General features: G+C 39.0%; 1 long non-coding RNA gene across 1 annotated transcript; it reads right to left on the bottom strand.

Annotated features, from left to right (window-relative positions):
* Positions 1-7,625: 7,625 nt before the first annotated feature.
* LOC126500668 (uncharacterized) lies at positions 7,626-17,079 on the bottom strand. The gene is made up of 4 exons (XR_007591396.1): positions 16,983-17,079; positions 12,385-12,924; positions 11,198-11,230; positions 7,626-9,913 (listed from the first exon to the last, which is right to left on the bottom strand). It is a non-coding gene; the product is annotated as an uncharacterized lncRNA (long non-coding RNA).
* Between the last annotated feature and the right edge of the window lie 2,924 nt (positions 17,080-20,003).

Raw genomic sequence — 20,003 nt, 5'->3', positions numbered from 1 at the left:
TAACTTGTTTTTAGTTACTTGTTCTAGGCTTACTTTTGAAAACATATTCAGGAGGCTAAATAAAGCTTGTTTCTGTAAATGAATTATATTTTAAGTAGCATGACTTTGAGCATAGTTATTAGCACATTGAAGAATTTGATGAATTATATGGTAATTGACCATTAACTTGCATGTCCTAATTATCTTTAACAGTTTGCAACAAGCTAGTAGCTTTTATAAAATTAGAACTTTATACTTTTATTCCTGCTAAGTTTGTTCCTTAAAAGTTTGAGTTGAAGATTTAATTGAATAACCTTTAGCATCGTAATAAAATTTTAAACCATAAATGCATGTAGGGAGATTGAGAACTTTACAAGGCCATAAATACAGTCCACACAGGAATTAGAAACCTTATTTTCCTGACCTTTTTTTTTTACATTGTCACAGTTTCTTGTATGACTCTGTTTATCCAAATACCTAATTGTTAACCAAGTTAGCAAAGACAAAGAAGTTATACATATATTTTCAAGTCAGGTACTCTTGGCCTTTGTAGAACTTAGGAAGTTATAAACCTTTTTATCAAACATTTCTTGCTTTGTTAGCATCCAGACACACTTTGGCCCTGCACCTGGGAAACTGGCACAGTGTGTCACTCTCCTCTTATGGCAGACAGTACTCTGTTCCTTTAAGAGACAAGACCCACTTACTCCCATCTCTCCTCTTTGTTAATTCTCTAAGCAGTTAGCTTTCTGTCTCTCTCTCTTCTTTCTCTTTCCTTTTTTTTCTCTGCATCTCTCTATTTTTCACTTTCTCTCTCTGTCTCTCTCCCATTCTCTAGTTCCTCCCCCATTCCCTCAATAAATTCCCCATTCATTCTCTGTCAGCATGGTGTATTTGTTGAACAGATAGCAAAGACGAGTAGTAGTTAGACATGCATTTCTACATTTGTTTCTGTTAAACTGAATATATATTTAAAACCTTAATTATTTACCATAATACAAAACTACATCCCAATAAAGTATCTTGGCGACCTGTTGCTACCTCCATAGTCTAAAAGGGAGACACAGTGATAAGCAGGAGAAGCAGTAGGAATAAGAAGTTTTATGAGTGCTGCCTCTTTGGCCTTATACTATATGCTTATCTTAACCTAGATAATGGTGAAGTTTCATGGCATGTACCCTTTAACTTTAGTAAATATGGCTCCCAGTCACATGGTTTCTTCCATCTTGATAAGGTCATCTGCAGAGATGGAGGTGAGCCACAGACTTGCTGCTTTTTTTTTAGCTTACTTTTAAATTGATTTTTATTGAACTCTACATTTTTCTCTGCTCCCTTTCCTGCCTCTCCCATTCCCCCTTCAACCTTACCCCAAGATCCCCATGCTCCCAATTTACTCAGGAGATCTTCAGACTTCCTGTTTTAAAATATCTAATTTCATAAACAAGAGTTGAATTCAAGTTACATATACAGTATGCTGTAGTATATATAATTTTGTTAAAAAGGATTGAACCACATATATAGTATCTGCAGCAGATTAAGATTACTTACGCATACATTTTTAACTACCAAGCTTTGTTATACGTTTTAAGGTAATTCTTGTTACAGATTTTTATACTATACCCAATGAACTTATAAATCCTGAGATAAACAATTTATAATCACAAAAAATTCTTAATAGATTTTCTTTGAAAGAGAAGAGCAAAAAAATCATAGCACTAAAATATTTTCATGAGTGGGAATTAGAAAAAGCTTAGAGATAAAACATTTGGCATCATTTGCTTGTGTGTTGACAGTAGTTGTTACAATCTCCGAGCATGTGAAAATCATGAGTGACATCTTTGGCCTTTGAGCTCTACTAGGGCAGTTTGAGTAAGACAGTGAGGCTTTAATAAAATCCTTGAGTGCTAGGAGGAAAGCAAAAGGGGAAACAGATAGGAAATCTACCAGATGGAGGGTTCCAATAGGCTCCAAGAGGGAACTGAGAGACAGAAGGGAAGAATGTCAATATGAGGGACAATAGTCATAAACACATGTTCCACCCACGGAAGGGGTCCAATACTATAGGGGCCTAGGAGGGCAGATGGAAAATACAAAGTGGGCAGCTTCTAGAGGGATGAAAGGAAAGGATGGCTAACAGTAACACCACCCAAGGGAGGATTCAAATATAGACAAGAAGGGAAAAGCCCAAAAGAAGAATTCTGTTAGAGGAAAAGTTCAAATAATCTACAAGAAGGAGCTGATAGAGAGAGGAGAGAAGGGTTACAAGCAGAAACTCCAACTGAGGGAGGATTTCAATATCATGAATCCATATAGAACACAAATTGGTACAGCCACTAAGTGAAACAGCATAGAGGATTCTAAAAGAATAATGTTTGTGCATTGATATGGCTCAGTAGTGCTTCCTGCTTTATAGCTACAGGAAATGTAAACCATATGTAGAGGTGTTTCAGGAGTCCCTTCCTTGGAGAGGTGTAGACATTACTTAACCCCTCCATACAATCTCCCAAGGCAAACCAAAATATGATTAATTCTACAAACAATGTTTACCCCAAGGAATCAGTAAATTTATCAGGCACATTCAAGAGCGACTGGTAGGAACACAGGTGGCTCCACAGTGGCAACATTAGAAAATCTTCACTCACCATAGATAGAGGTTTCTCATCTGCATAGGTGGTTCCCCTTTCAATTAGGCTGAAACAATACTTCTGCATCCGCAGTTAGTGTCAAATTGTACCCAAATGGTGGGGAGTATCTTTCTACAAACTCAAGTGATAGACCAATGAAAATCCTAACTCCCATCTTCTAACAGAGGATGCCAAAACTCCACAGGCCCAGTAATGATTGACCCTTACAAGCAGGCACAACTCCTCGAATGAAGATGGTGGCAGTTTTACTCAGAGAACCACATTCTACAATATAAAGGCATATCTATATTCTTGAATATATCACGGTTTTATTCATAATAGTTATGATACAGTAAGATGAATGGAGAAGGAAACATTATATATAACTTGCCAGATAAATTAGTTAGCTTGACTATGCTAAGACATAAATGTTGATCTGCTGGTTAGAGTTTACAGCAACTGGGGATCCAGGCATTTAGGACTGTCTCTGTTTCTCTCTTGCTTTTTGATTATTACATCATGTCACAGATCATGTTTCATACAAAATACACTTATACCGTCTCTAGTCTGGAACATTCCCCCTCGTAACTCCATGCTCTTCAATAGTTTTTCTACTTCTAAAATTACATCACACACACAGATGCACACACACGTCCTTAAGAGTGGCAAAGAATTCCCAATCTTTTCAAAATAGTTTACTAAAATTTTTCAAAGTAATAATTTTGTCAATTGTCAGAAAGTTTCTCATTTTTAATAAGATGACAGCTTATATAAAGTGATTTCTGACATAAAAAAATCCACTTTCAGTATTCAGTCTTTTCACCCAAGAAAATGCAATGTTTTTGTTTACTTTTTAGTTCAGCTGATAACAATGCTATTCATTTCCTACTAGATGTAGGGCCTACACCTTGTATGTATTTTCATTTTGTAATCAAAGAAAATTTGGCCATATAGCTGATTGACCTTTAGTGAGATAAGATATGGGATACTTCTAAGTAACTTTTTAACTGGAATTTACTGACAAGTCCATTGTAACTAATCCTTTTTGACAGGAAGACATGGTAGGGACATTGCAATTATTTTGTTTCCTTGTTTCCAGTAGTTTTTTTTGTCTTTCCCTCTGGCTCCATTTCTGTCTCTTTGCTATCTCTCTCTTTTCCTTTCCATAATAACAAAAATTTGCACTAAATTGTGAAGGAGAAATGGTACTAGAAATCTATGGTGTATTATATATACACTGGATGGAGTTCCATTACAGCTGTGTTCTGAAATGCTGTTCTCCAAACATCCATCTCTCCAGATGCTCTCAAACAATGATTACATTGCTTGAAAGCCTGTGAAGCTTTCCACTGAAGTGTTAATATGTTTTTGAAAGCTAAAGACCTTTTATAAAAAATAATGCTGTATATAGTATAAAAATCAACACCTTTAATTTGGTTTTAACTTATTCTTGACAACAGATCAAATTTGTTTTCATAGAATTTTAATTAAAAATAATTTTTAAAAAGCTAGGCTGTGGTGGAGCCTGCCTTTAATCTCAACATTCAGAAGACAGAGGTAAGCAGATCTCTGTTAGTTCAAGGCCAACCTGGTCTACAGAACGTGTTCCAAGATAGTCAGGGCTACACAATGAAACCTTGTCTCAAAAAACCAAAAAGAAAGAAAAGTATAATTCATGTTTCAGCTCTCATTCAGGTCAGTAATTACTAAGGCAACATTATTTGTCCCAATTAGTTAGTTGAGAAAATACAAGGATGGGAGTAGTTTTGGGAAAAGCTTTCTGTTCTCGGTGGTGACCTTGAAGATCATTTTGTGACACTCAAAAGCAGCAACAAAGCCAACCTTAAGATTCTACTCAGAAATCCTCAGTGTGTCTTTATCATTTTTTCACTGAAGCTTTAAGTTTATACATAGAAGTTCATCTGAACTATTTCCAGCATACACTGGGTTTTCACACTAGCAAAATTAATTACACGTTTGTTCAGACATCTGTATGCAACTGAGTGAAATTGTTTCTACTTGTTTAGGGGCAAACTATTATCATTGTGAGGTTACATAGCTTTATATTTAGAGAAAAAATGTGAAATAAATTAGGAAAGCACGGTGGTGACAAAGGCAACAAAGAAGATTGGGAGGATTGCAGCTCTGCAGTTGGTAGCATTTGGAATGTTTGTGTGTAGAGTTTCAGTTCAGGAACAAATGTGGTATAGCGATGGGGTATACTAGCTCTGCACTTGTGTTTCTGTGTGAGAATCTTGCCTCAGTTTGAATACTACACTTTAAAATACTCTTATGTAGTCAGGAGTGCTGGTCTTTGTTCCTCTCCCTCCATTCTATCATTCATTCATTGACAAGGTTGGGGAGAGGAGTTTCTATCACCTGTAAATAATTCTACTGAGGAAGAAGAAAGCAGTGTTGGGAACCAAATCTTTGGAGTGACTTCTGTTGAAATCCTAGTTGTGGAAAGTTCGGACTTTCCAAAGTAGGGGCATGAAGATAAGAAATGTCAGGTGGAAAGAACAGAGATAAGAAAAACACAGTGACATAGGATAGTACTGGGAAGGCAACTCTGTGCCTCCTCCCTACTGAGTTTGCCTGTGTTTAATTTTTTGAATACTTTTACATCCTAATACAAAAGGGAGAAGAAGGCAAAAGACTGCTTTAACATGACACAAAAGACAACCAGAACAATTACTTGTTTCAATACTTGACACATCAAGCCATTAATTCCCCAGAAAAAGCATTTGATATCTGGGACAGTGAATGTGTGCTAGATCAAGTATCCTGAAGGCAGTCACTTCCTAAGTCAAACCTGTTCCAAAAGAAGGAGCGGAAGTATGCTTGAATTTTCTGACCTTTGATTAGGGTGGAACAGATCCACCTCTAAGAGACATTTTAAGGTCCACAACACCAAGTATCCACACCTTAGGTCAGAATGTCTTGTTGTGTAGCCACAGCTGTTGTCAAATCTTTGAAAGAGCATAAATAAGCTAAACCTCTCTGACTTTCAGACAATGTGGAATAGGCTCACATTTTTGGGTTCTTACAAGGAAGGAAACAGTTTGTACAATTAGAAGTCCCACTCCTATACCCTTCTGTCTGACTCTGGGCTCTAGTTATGAGCTTGGTACATTGATGCTTGTGAGCTTTTTATTTATCAAGAAGATGCTTGCAGTAGAGATAAAAATATTCCTTGCATCACCAATAATCTACTTCCTGGAACCAGGAATAAAACATTATCATAAATGGGATCTTTTATGCAGAGATTAGTTTGAATTTTTCATTTGATTTTAATGCAACTTCATGTATTATTGCAAAATAAAAGAGAGAGATTTTACACAAGGACATAGAAAGGAAGAGAGAACGATGTGACCAAGACAGCGAGAACTGTTGGAGAAAGCAGGAACAAGCCAAGGAATGCTGGCTACTCTCAGCTGCTGAGAGGGATGAAGTGAATTGTCTTCTAGATCCTGGATGTGGCAAGAATAACCCTAAGAACACCTCAATTGATACTGTGAAAAATATTCTGCGTGGTCAGTGCTGTAGTATGATGTCAGAGGACACTTACTTATAAGAGAGCAATGGATTTAATAGTTCGTGCTGCAAAAACAATCTTCTTCTATTTTTAGTTTCCATGTATTGGCAGTTTATAATAACAGAAAGAAAAATTTAAAGTAACTTTCTCCTGCTTCTGAATTCTAGACTCTAGGCAAGTGACTTAAAACATTACACACTCAAGTTCTCTGTACAGAGCACTGGATGGTCACGGCTGTGGTCAAAACAAATGCTGCACAGGTCAAATGAGAACCAGACACAGACTGCTCTAGATTTGAAGACTGATAAATCCCCTGCCTTTGTTTAACCCTGAGTAGTTACTATGTAATTTGATGTCCTTTCATTCAAGTAAATGGGGCTCTTGCTAGCTGAATAAGATATGTTAGAATTTCAGATTGAAATGTAACAATTGATAATTTAAAAAGTGTTTAAACCCCACCTTTTTATACTCATAATGTAGAAATGATTTATAAAATGAATAGAAAAGAATATTTAAGTCACAGTATTAAAAACACCCTCAGCTCACTTTTTACCCCAATCTGTAACCTTTGAATATAAAAATTGTGGGGTTTAAACAAAGGACCACCAGTCCTTGGGGACAAATAGGAATGGGCTAACTTAGAACATACTTATGTCCATACTTCATTTACATAATGATGTCATGCATTTTGAATTTTCTCTCCTCAATTAGGTCCAAATATGAAAATTGGTGAAAACTGGGAGTACTGGGTGGGAGATTGTCTGTAAATAGTCCTGTAATCTCTGCAAGGCAGCTCTTCCCCACCCCCACTGCAGTGAGTGTTCTGGACAAATTCCTTGCATAGGCTTGTACTTTGGAATAAACCTTGCTTTTGTATCCTGGTGGTTTCTTTGGAGGGCAAGCAGTCTGTCTGGGCAGAACACATTTACCTCTCTCTCTCTCTCTCTCTCTCTCTCTCTCTCTCTCTCTCTCTCTCTCTCTGTGTGTGTGTGATGTACCTTCTGTGCATAAGCAAGCAGTAAACTCCCACAGCACCTGGTTTAATATAACAAATTTACTGAGACGTTGGTAAGAGAAAGAATATTTTAGATATATGATTTTCTTCCTATACTGTTATAGACATATATATATATATTACAGCTTAAAAAGTTCTAACTATATTATACTATTTTATATATCTATAATTATCTAACATAATCCAAATCTCCAAAGCAGTGTGACTTTTCCTAATGTTTTGGAGCTAGTAAATATAAGATTGTGGCTTAGAACTCAGAAAGTCCAAGGTTCTTACCAAATGCCCAATATATTTCTTAGGAAGAATCCATGGGAACTGAGATTGAAGATCAGAGAGCCAACTTTTTTTAAAATTTTATTTTATTTTTAATTTATTTATTTCTTTATTAATTAATTAATTAATTAAGTATTTCTGTCTCTTCCCCACCTCCGCCTCCCCCTTTCCCTCCCCCTCCCCCAATCAAGTCCCCCCCCTCTTCAACCCAAAGAGCAATCAGGGTTCCCTGCCCTGTGAGAAGTCAACTTTTTTGAATTTGTTTTATTGCTTCAGGATGATAATGAGCAGGAGGGCAAAAAGCTTTTCCATGGATTGGTACCACCTTGGGTGGGACCATAGTCTTGTTTCTCATGGTTCAGAATCATATTCAGCAAGGCATGGGGATAGATCAAAATCCAGCCTACAGACAACAGGGATAGTCTAACCACAAAACTCCTTGATACTAATCAAGGCTAAAAAAACTCTCCTAAATACAATTCCAAACTCCTACCAGAGTCAAAAGTTTTCCTACTCCCAAATCTCATTTAACACTGAGCTGTGATCCTACTGTTTCCCAACATATCTTTCATACCTTCCTTAATATTCCTTATCACCATTTATTCTACTTTGGACCTCTAAAAAAGAAACTGAATGCTGACCTATGTTGTTTTCTCTGAGGGTGGTTCTTTACTCTCTCTCATTCTTTCATTTTCAAAAATCTCATTATTTTACTACATCTTCATATTTTTGGAAAAGCTCATGGCAATAAGTTTCTATTTCCATTTGAACATAGGTGCCAGATGAATATTTGACTTCTATGATTTCTCAAAAATGCTGGGATAATCAGGAAAAAATATGGAACATAGAGACACAATTTCAAAAAATCTGAGTTTTAGTCCTGATGACCACTCTATCTTGGGATTTTTGTTTGAGGTTATATAGAAACATGAAGAGAATAGTCTCAAAAGTAAGATTTGTGTTATATCATGTAAAAGAACCTTAAAGAAGTCATTGTGTGGATGCTGGCAACACACAGCTGTCCACTGTGTAGATGTCACCAACACATAACTGTTAGCTGAACATGGCATCTACCCTGATTCAGCTGCAGCTTCTGCACATAAGCAATTTGCCAGGGTACTGCAGCAAACTTGTCCTTATAAATGTGCTATTAGAGACTGGCAATGGTTAGAATAAGAGTCTTTCAAAAGAACATGCAATAAAGGTTTGATCCCCAGTCCCTGGTCTCATTAAGAGATTATGGATCCTAGATGAGTACTAGTAGGAAATTATCTATTTATTAGCCGTATGCCCTTGAAGAGCATGGTGAGACTCTGTTCCCTTCCTTTTGCTTTCTCGTGCTAGCAGGAACCATGAGAAAACATTTTGCTTTATCACCAGATTCTATCATGAGTCGTTCATTGCCACTCACCCAAAAGTAATAGGGTGAATTGTTCAGGAGCTGTATCTTCCAAAACAAAAAACAAATGTTCCTTTCTTCTTTATACATCTTTTTTTAAATTTTTATTTATTTATTAAAGATTTCTGATTCTTCCCCTCCACTGCCTCCCATTTCCCTCCCCCTCCCCAAATCAAGTCCCCCTCCCTTGTTAGCCCAAAGAGCAATCAAGTTTCCTGCCCTGTGGGAAGTCCAAGGACCACCCACCTCCATCCAGGCCTAGTAAGGTGAGCATCCAAACTGCCTAGGCTCCCACAAAGCCAGTTCGTGCAGTAGGAACAAAAACCCATTGCCATTGTTCTTGAGTTCTCAGTAGTCCTCATTGTCCACTATGTTCAGCGAGTCCGGTTTTATCCCAGGCTTTTTCAGATCCAGGCCAGCTGGCCTTGGTGAGTTCCCGATAGAACATCCCCATTGTCTCAGTGTGTGGGTGCACCCCTCAGGGTCCTGAGTTCCTTGCTCGTGCTCTCTCTCCTTCTGCTCCTGATTTGGACCTTTAGATTTCAGTTTGGTGCTCTAATGTGGGTCTCTGTCTCTGTCTCCTTTCATCGCCTGATGAAGGTTAATATTCCGGAAGATGCCTATATGTTTTTCTTTGGGTTCTCCTTATTTAGCTTCTCTAGGATCACTAATTATAGGCTCAATGTCCTTTGTTTATGGCTAGAAACCAAATATGAGTGAGTACATCCCATGTTCCTCTTTTTGGGTCTGGCTTACCTCACTCAGTATAGTGTTTTCTATTTCCATCCATTTGTAGGCAAAATTCAAGAAGTCCTTGTTTTTTACTGCTGAGTAGTACTCTAATATGTATATATTCCATACTTTCTTCATCCATTCTTCCATTGAAGGGCATCTAGGTTGTTTCCAGGTTCTGACAATTACAAACAATGCTGCTATGAACATAGTAGAGCATATATTTTTGTTGTATGATAAGGCCTTTCTTGGGTATATTCCCAAGAGTGGTATTGCTGGGCCCAGGGGTAGGTTGATCCCGAATTTTCTGAGAAACTGCCACACTGATTTCCAAAGTGGTTGAACTGGATGTCAACCTGTAGAAGAATGAAAATAGACCCATATCTATCACCAAGCACAAAACTCAAGTCCAAATGGATTAAAGACCTCAATATCAGTCTAAACACTATACATCTTTTTTAAATCACAGATGTTTTGTAATAGTAAAAGGAAACTAAATATCACAACATTTAGGTAAAATAATTTCTACTTTTAAAAGTTCAAAGGGAAGAACTATATGAACCAGAGGAATCAAAATAAAGACACCAGGAGAATATAAGCCTCATCAACTATGTATGTTTCTTTGAGGCTCTCAGATACTGAAGTGGCAATCATGGAACCTGTGTGAGTCTGCAGTAGGCCCTCTGCATATATGACACATTTGTTGGATTGCTGTTTTCATGAGACTCCTAACAGAGGAGTGAGGGTGTCTCTGACTCTTATGTCTGTTCTTGGGACCCTTTTCCTCATGCTGGATTGCCTCACCAGGTTTTGATATGAAGATTTTTTTCCTAATCTTATTGTGTTTTGTTATGCCATGTTTGGTTGATATCTCTGGGAAGCCTGTTCATCTACAGAGATTTAGTATTATATCTGGGAGAGTGGGAAGGCAGAAATTATAGAAAATTCTGTTTCATCTTCCATATAATTTTCTTGGTTGATGGAATAAACAACAAAGATTTAATATGATATTAAGCTGGAAACATAGGGGAACTACATCTCCTGTAGTGAGTGATGTCCAACTCCAGAAATCTCTTTTAAAACCCTCCCACAGTTTGCAAAATATGTATCCTAATTAGTATTACTACTGCTGTGATGAAACACCATGACAAAAAGAAAATTGGCAAAGACAGGGTGTATTCCAAATCTTAGTCCATCATTGAAAGAATTCAGGATAAGAACTCAAACAGGGCTGAAACCTGGAGGTAAGAACTGATGCAGAGGCCATGAAGGGGTACTGCTTACTGACTTGCTCCCAATGATTTGCATGTTTTTCTGTCTTATAAAACCCAAGACCATTGGGCTGGAGTGGCACCACCCAGAATAAGCTTTGTCCTCTCCCATTGATCATTAATAAAGGAAATGCCCTATGGAACTGTCTACAGCTTGACCTCATGGAAGTTTTTACTCAAATGACGTTATTCTGTCTGATGGGCTAACCTATGTGAAGTTTTCATAAAACTTGTCAGGGAGCAGTCAGTACATTCCAGGGTGGGAATGTAAATAGAATTATTAAGCAAAAGGAACAGAGAAATGAGAGACATAAAAGACAGAAGCAAAGAACAACATTGGGAGGAACATTTAGAGAATACTGAACCCACCTGTTTATTTTCCACATGCTTACATACTTCATTCTAAAAAGGAAGGGGGAGGCAATAGATTTTGTTAACATGATGTAAAGAATAGACTTGAATTCTCTCACCAGGTCCAAGTGGAGCAGAACCACCTCTATAATCAAAATACTAATTAATCACACCCTAGATCAGGATCTCTTGTTTGTAAACACACCTGTTGTCAATGGCTTCGAAAGAGAAAAAAAAATAAGGTCTAACTCTCTGACCCTTTGTCAGAACAGGCTCATACCTGTGGGTCCCCACATATTCCTCCCTTTTCATTTTATTTAATAAAGTTTGTGCTTTTGCTACAGGACAGCCCAGTGTGCTTGTCTTGGGGGCCTTTCCCCCATTTTCCTGACTTGCCCATCATTGATACATATGTTCAATCATGTATGCACTGTCCTAAGTTGCCAGCGGTGGGGTGGTGGGAGTGGAAAAGATGTTACCCATCATTGACTAACAACCTCTGTAAACAAAGGGTTAAGGAAGAATGCTTCTCTGAGCTCTGTGTACCTTTCAGGCAATTTTCTACCAAAAGTATTCACCAACAACTAGATAACTGTATGTAAGCAGGTAATGCTTTGTGATACATATACTCCTATGATTACTCTATCTCCTAATAAAGGAGTGGAGGATGACCAGGGATGGGATTGTCTTTTTTAAATTGATCTAGGATATCTTTAACAATTTTTAGATACAATCAAAATCCAAATTTGTCCTTTTAAACATATAAAATTTAAGAACTCATTGGCAATGACAAAATTCTCTCAGACAAGCTCTAACCTTTTTCTAATCAGTAATATCTTCATAATGAACCAAAGTAGTTACAAACATTAACAGGTCAATACCAATATTCTAGTGTAGAAATAAACATGCAGTTTTTCAAATCACAGTTTTCTTAAATCCATTCTAATCAAAATACAAGAAAAAGTTTCTGTGATAGGCGAGCCATGAATCTTTTTCTCTCCTATAGTCAACCTACATTGATGTTTCTAAGTTTTAAAGTTAAGATCAAACTGTCCCTGTGTCTGAGTGGCAGCAGAATCTTTTATGCCATTCCCCATCATCTCTGAGGAAGGTCTTCAGTTGAAGGCGTAAGTCACAAACAATGCCACGCCAGTTTGGAATTATGATTAATAGGGTGGTATTTATTTAAAGAGGAAAAAACTTACAGATCACCGTCCCAGACAACAGCCCCCTGTGCAACCAGGAAGGGAGTCTAGTCTCCAGTGGAGCAGGAAGTGAAGAGAGAGCGGTGCCCCAATGGGCTGGTATCTCAGCAGCTATTGGTTGGAGGAGCGGAAGGACCTCCCGCGGCATTCAGTTACCCACTGTAATGAGTCCTTTTTTCCCAGACAGGAAAATTGAGGTCTCAATTCTCAGGTCCTTTATTTCAACAGCAGATTGAAAACCGTACTGGCAAAAATGTGTTCTGTGTCCCAAGATAAAGTATGGACAAGCTGTCCAACATTCAGTCAGGATTCATGGACCAGCTCCAAAGTCAACAGGGCTCATTAAGGTCTGGAAGTTTGTGCAATAGGTCCACCAAGAAACTGGGAATGATCGATCATCACCACAATCGTCCTTCCCTTCTCAGCCTGCAGCATGGTGGTGTAAGAAAGTCAGGAACACAGATTTAAGAACCTCTGTTGGGACACTAATGGCTTAAATGTCATCAGCACCGATACTCTTCTGTTTTACAGGCACTCTTCCTGTGAAAAAAGCACAAACATACTCTCAATCCCATAATAGCACAGGATCAGGTCCTTTTCAACACTGAGTGAGGGTATAACTCTTCCATTTTTTTTTTTTTCTTTTCAAAGCTCTCTGGGCACATTAATTGCATGCTTATTTAGAGCCAGTAATTGGCTTAGCAGTTTCTGTGAGCTTCCTGGGGAAGCAGAATCATTATTCCCCTTAATAATCTCACTGAGGGGTTCAAGATATCCTGTAAACAACAATAAGCAGGACCAAAGCCATTGGTTATTTTATTTAAAGTTCATAAACTGTCTTTCTATTTTAAGTTGCAAATCTCCCTAGCTGACTGGTTTTCACAGACACCTGGCTCAAGGTGCATTTGCGTTTCAATAGAAATTTGACTTCTTGAGGCTACTGTTTTGCAGATTGGCTGTGAGGCTGAGAACCAATGGGGGCTCACAACTGAATCTGGGAGCAGGGTTTGGCACAAGGGTGCTCTCCACCACTTGACTGTGTTGCCAGGGACTTGGGACCAGGAAGTGCTGGTCCTTCATAGTCTGTTCTGTCTGGTCAGGGCACAGGCCACCCTTTCCACATACAGTCATCCAGCCAGAGGTTAGTGCTAGTACAGGCAGGCTCCCAGATGCCCACTTTTGAGCATTTCTGAGACTGCCACTACCACAAGTTTAGGTAGGTATAACCACGCTGATTATACTAGCCCTGCTTTCTTATTTTAAATCATGTAATCACAAAATTAGGGGAATTCTTGAACCCCCTCTGTAATGGTCTGTCCTGTTCATTTAAGAGAAAAGCCCCATCCACTTCCTCCCCCCATCCATTGAGGCAAGCAGATCTTCCTTCACCTTGCAGCCTGAATCCCCTTTCTTTTCATTTCTCTCCCAAAGAGGTAGCTGCTGCTGTGGTTCCTCTCCTCTCCCCTCTTCCTCCCTCCCTCTCTGTCTGTCTGTCTGTGTGTCTGTCTGTCTCTGTCTCTCTCTCTCTCACTCACTCACTCTCTGTGTGTGTTTCTTTCCTTGTTTCCCTTCTCCCTCCCTCTCTCCTTCCCTTCTATAACCCTCTAATAAATGTCCAACCTCACTCTGCATGGCGTGCCTATCTGTCTGTCTCTTACCCACTGTGACTGCAGCCACACCGTGTTCTCTCACCCACCATGTGGCTCCCTATCTGGAATCCGCTGCCCCTTGTGGCCCATGGGCCACTTTGGGAACTGGACTGTTTTGTTTTGTTTTGTTTTGTTTACTATAACTTTGGTGCTCATGACTCAGCCAGACTCTCTCAATATTCCCTCCTGCCTGCAGGTGGGCTGGCTGGGGACACATGGAACCCCAAGCTCTGGAACCACATTGCTTTACAACAGTTCTGCTTTCTGTCTGCCTGATCAATGGCCGCTAAACACACCAGCAACTTCAGTGGTGAGTTTTCACCTTTCAGTCACCAACCACAGCCTTCACAGCTATTTTTGAGCCCTTTGCTGACATTCTTCTCTGGTTGCTACCTATAGCTAAAAACATAATCAGACTACCCAGGGTCAGTCCTCCCATGCTAACACTGCTCATGGTGTGTGGTGCATTTGATTTGGTGCCCAGGGTGCTGTGGATGTTTCTTTCTCCTTTCTTTTTCTTTTCTTTTCTTTTGGATTACTCGTAAGTGGTCCCTGCCATGAGAGACCTCTCAGAGTAGCCTCTAGCCTCTGACTTCCAAGTCACCCAGCCTGGAGCCAGTCAGACTTCAACACCCTGCCAGTAGAGAGAAGAGGTCCTCCTATAGGCCCTGCCATGTTCATTTGCAGTTTTAACAGGTTTTCATGTTTTCAGCTATGGTATAAACCCTCAAACTATCAGCCACCCATCTGTGAATGCTCCGGCAGTATCCCACAGGCTCGGCTTTTCCTCAAACTATCCCTGCCACCACTTCTGCTGTTACTGAGGAAACTGACAAGATTAATTGGATCCACAAGCCAGCTGTTTTTAATTCCAGCCTTTGCTCCCCGCCATAGCTTGTGGTGCAGTGGCTCAGCAACAGGGCAAATCATACCTCTAGATCTTTCTTGTTATTATGTTTAAAACTTTCTCAGCTCAAAAATGGTGGCTTTTCCATACAATATAAGACTGCTGTTTTTGACTGAGGTCAGATAACCTTATTGCCATCTTAACTGATGGCCTGGTCAGGTGACCAAATCTCCCCATCTTTACTGAGATATTCCCTGCCTGGTCCTCAGGCTTAATTATGCATTTGTCTCTAAATTCCCCTTACTGACTCTGTTACGTGTGTGTTTTGTGCAGTCGAATGCCTTTTGTAGGGCCCACCACCTACTTCACTCAATTCCTGTTAAGTGTGTGTGTGTGTGCATATATGTAACTTAAATGCACCTATGTTTACTATTAAATGTTATAATTGTCTATTCATTGTATCTCATTCCAGACTACAAAAACATTAAGTCTTATGTTTTAAATTGGTATGTACTTACAAAAATACTATCTATATAATCCAACCCTGATTTAAAATATATTAAGTTGTTCTCTACTATTGTCAGTTCTGTCATTAACTCTCTATGGCAAGCAGTTTTTTTCTCCTCTCTGTCTTTTTACAAGTGTAAATCTTACCTATTAAGGAAAGCGCCAGTACAGTCAAGCTCAGACCTAGCTCTCCAGGCAGATTCTATACTGTAGTTATAACTAATCTATACTTGGTAAACAACCATCAACTGCTCAGAGATCTGGGGAATATGACATCAGAATATTTAATTATTAAAAAGCTTTTCACAACAAAAAGAGACAGGTTGGCTCCTAGCAGCAGTACTCTATTTCCTGCAAAGGAGACAGAAGACAAATGGGCACAAAACAACATCCATCTGCCATTCGTTTCAACTGCTAAGTGCTGATCACTGGGCAAAACTACCTTTCTTCTTAACTAAAGATCTCTAGACAGTGGACATAATCACTGGAATCAACAGCCTAGCTGCTCAGGTCAAGTTAAGCTTGTCTTCCTACAGATGTCTTAGCCCACAGGATCTTCTGGAGCCTGGCAGGTCCTGCACTAAATAGCAAAAGGCAAAATGACCCTCAGCAGCCATGGAGGACCATGAGGTGCTCTAGGTGTCAACCAAGTAAGTTCTCTATAATCAATAACTCAAGTAAAATTTCGTTCTTCTCAAAGATCTCTGATGCAGTTTGAGAGCTGAGAGGTTTTGTCAGTTTAAAAGGACAACCTCACCACACAAATGTCAGTAAAACACAAATACAAATTATTAAGGTATGTACCTGCAAATTATAAAGATGTAAGGACAAATACAAGTTATCAAATTTCTCTCACACTGCCTTCCATAGTCTTAAAAATATTTTCATTATGCAAAAAAACTCAGACAAACTCATTCTGACACAAATATGTTAAAACTTATGTTTTCACAAACCCAAACAATTCTTGTGAGTTCCATGGCACCAAATTGAAGGGTCCACTTTAAACAAGTCAGATACACCCCCTCAGTTCCTTGGTCCTAAATTTATTTTCCTAAACTTAACTAACTTTTTTCTCTGTTCTGCTAATATATTTACCTAAACAGGTATAAGAGACAACAGACATTTCCATACCACAAAACACCAGATAGGAGCAAAGAGACAAGCTTTACAAGGATGTGACCAGCACCCCATTTTCTCAAGTTGTCCCTCCAAGATGATATCCACAAACAAGCAGGAATCTGTCTTGAGAATCTGCTGTCCCAATTCTTTTAACTTGTTGTGCCTAAACCCCTGTCTTTTTACTATAAAAAAGAGATGGGAATATAATGGTCTGTCCTGTCCCTTTAAGGGACAAGCCCCACCTACTCCCTCAGCCCCCCCCTCCCCTCCACTGAGGTAAGCAGATATTTCTTCTGCTTCCAGCCTGGCTTTCCTTTCTGACTCTCTCCAGAAAAGGCAACTTCTGCCTCGCTCCCTTCTCCCCACTACCCCCCCCCCTCTGTTTCCCTTTCTCTCTTTTTCTGCTCTTCCCCCTTCCCCTTCTCCCATTTTCCCCTTTCCCTTTCCCCTCCATAACCCACTAAATAAATACTCACTTTCTCTGCATGGTGCATCTCTGTCTCTCATCTACTGTACAGCTCCCTGTCTGGGACTCACTGGCCTTTGTGGCCTAGAGCCACTCAGGGAATCATTAACACTCAGGAAACCTGATGCAAGCACTTTCTTCCATTAAAAACTATTGATTTAGCCCTACAGACTTATTGGCTAATGGGCCATGTAGCCTCTAGCTATATCCTGCTGAATGGCTCCGGGGCCCAGCAAATTTTCCATGTCTCCTGACTTTCTTGGCTGCACAGTGCAGTGTGGGACAGATGCAGCTGGCTACAGCTTGTGCCCACAGATGGCCACAATCTTGGTGGCGACTGTCTGCAGCCATTATCAGGGCATGTGCCCCACTTTCCTTCTCTCTTACATGCACAGCAGCTACTGTGGCTCCATAACTGCAGCACTACAGGTCAGCTTGACTGAAGAGCAGCCAGGGCCACACCTTGACCTCTCCATATCCCAGAGCTGTCTGGAATCATTGGTGTCTATGCCACCATTTTGGTTGAGGGAGCAGAAGGCTTACACTATCTATAAATTCTAAAAATCTCTATGCTTATTTCTACTCCACCCCAGTTCCTCTGGCTATCAAAATACATCTAAGCAAATGTACAGACAGTTGAATACTATTTCCTAGTTCCATATTTACAGTCATATGCAATTTTACTCCCAATATTTCATACCCCATTTCTCTTCCTTTGTTATCTATTATTGTCTATTTCTGAGTGGTCAATTTTCACCTCTACACCTGCAGTGTAATATTCACTTCCCAGATTCTTCATGTTTTCCTTTTCTCCTGTACTTCTGGCCTCACATCCATGCATTATCTGCCCTATGTCCTACTTTGAGGGATTTCTGTTGTAAACCACACATTTGGGCACCATCTATTAGGGTCCAGCCTTGATGAAATTTGTATGTTCCAGAGTAGGAGCATAAAGAGTAAAATTATTATGCAGGAGGAATAGAGATATCAGAGAAATAAGAGGTAGAAACACAGAAAAGCATCAGGAGGGCAATTCAGTGAATACTGAACCCACATGTTTATTTTCCACATGCTTATATATCTCACTCTAAAAGGGGAGGGGAAAGACAACAGACTTCATTAACATGATATAAGGAATGTATTTGAATTCTCCCACCTTTTGTCCAGGGGGACAAAATACTAGTTAACCACACTCTAGCTCAGAATCTCTTATTTGTAGCCACACCTATTGTCAACCACATTGAAAGAGAAAAAGTAAGCTCAAACTCTCAGATCTTTAGTCAAGTTGAAACAGGCTAACATTGGTGGACCCCCACAAAATCTAGCTAGCATATTATCTATTCTCTGTAGCTAAGAAACAGCCTACAATGCCATATTTGCTTTTTAAAAATTGTGTGTCCATGATAGCCCAATAGAGTACATGGCATATTACAAATGTTAATGTGGAAGACTGGAAATAGATGGAGTAGTTTGTAGACACAGCACAGGTTAGCTCATTCAAAAAAGACATGATATTAGAAATTAAAATTTTTTATACAAGGACAAAAAGTGTGTGGGGCACATAGTGGATTGCATCAGAAGAATTTCCTGAATCTGAATTCAGTAACATTAGTAGAACTTATCCGCATTAGAATCTCAGACTGTACTATATATCCTATAGTCACATAACATTATATACCCATTTACATGTGAGGAACCTATGGTACTGTGATGGTTAGTATCAACTATCATCTTAGAATGTTCAAGAACCACCTAGGAGACAAATTTCTGCGCTTTTATGTGAGCAATTACTTGAAATAGGTCAATTGAGGTGAGAAGAGCTAACCCGAACATAGAAGGTACCAAACTATGGGCCGGTGTCCTCAACTGAATAAAAGAGAAAAGTAGCTGAGACAAGTATTCATCACTCTGGACACACTGACAAGTTGCTGCCTGCTCCTGTCATTCTGGAACAATAAGCCAGAAGAACTCTTTTCCCCCTTTCATAAGCTGCTATTGCCAGATATTTTGTCACTAAAGCAATACTGTTAACTAATATTGGCACAGCTATGAGTTATTGAAAAGTTAAAGTCAAATGCACTGCACTGTACAACTATTTTCTGCAGTGTTGTGCTTTATATTTCAAGTTTGTTTTATTGGGTAGTGAGGGCTAGAACAATTCAAAAGTCTAAAGGAAAATGTGGATTTGTGGTAAAGGCAGACTAATAATCATGCTAGGCAAGACCACTCCAAGTTTGTTCTGTCCAAAACGGAGTCAAGGTCAGATGCTGACAAGTTAATTAGAAATGCAGGTCTATCTCTAAAAATTAGGTCCTGTTTGAACAAAGACAAATAATTGCTAGATGCTCTTTCTGAGGACGCACGGACAAAAGAAATGAATGCAGTGATGGGGGGCATCAACCTGCCTGCTCAGCAGTCTCCATGGAGACAGAGAGCATTTTGTTTGTTGGTGAAAACTTGATGAGGAGTACTCGTGTGCTCCCATAGTGGAATGTGCTGCTGAGGGACTTTAGCTAGCCTGATTTCCTTTCTTTAGTTAATTTCATTGTAATTTTTTTATGCTCCTTTTTAAAATCAAAATTTCTGTAGAAAGGAATCATAGAGCTTTGAGAATGTTATAAGTTGTATTTCAGACTAAGGCTTTTTGGTATGTTTTCAGATAGCTTTACAATTGTCTTTATTTATAGGCAAGTTGATCCTATCATCGCTGCTGCCTATACCATTTGAGCAAATGCGAATATTTACTCTAACTTCAAAGTTTTTTTTTTTTTAACTTTTGGACAAGTAAGAGTTGTAATGTTGTAATATCACCTTGATAAGGTTTGGGTAATAACTTTTACCTATGATATATTACAACATGCCAATTTTGCTATTTTGGGAAGGAAGAGAACAGATACATTTTACAGTATAACTCCTGATTGAGTACATTTTAAAACTCATGCTTATCTCTGGATTTTTTGTGAGCAAATATCATTTTCTTTATCATCTTTCAACCTGCCTTCATAAATCATATATACACTTGATAAGAGGA

This window comes from Alexandromys fortis, unplaced genomic scaffold, assembly GCF_014885135.2.
Source record: "Alexandromys fortis isolate MF-2015 unplaced genomic scaffold, M_Fortis_MF-2015_v1.1 scaffold_46, whole genome shotgun sequence".
Classification (NCBI taxonomy): Eukaryota; Metazoa; Chordata; class Mammalia; order Rodentia; family Cricetidae; genus Alexandromys; species Alexandromys fortis.
Note: the sequence above shows the minus strand (reverse complement) of the source record. Positions and strands in the feature narration are given on the sequence as shown.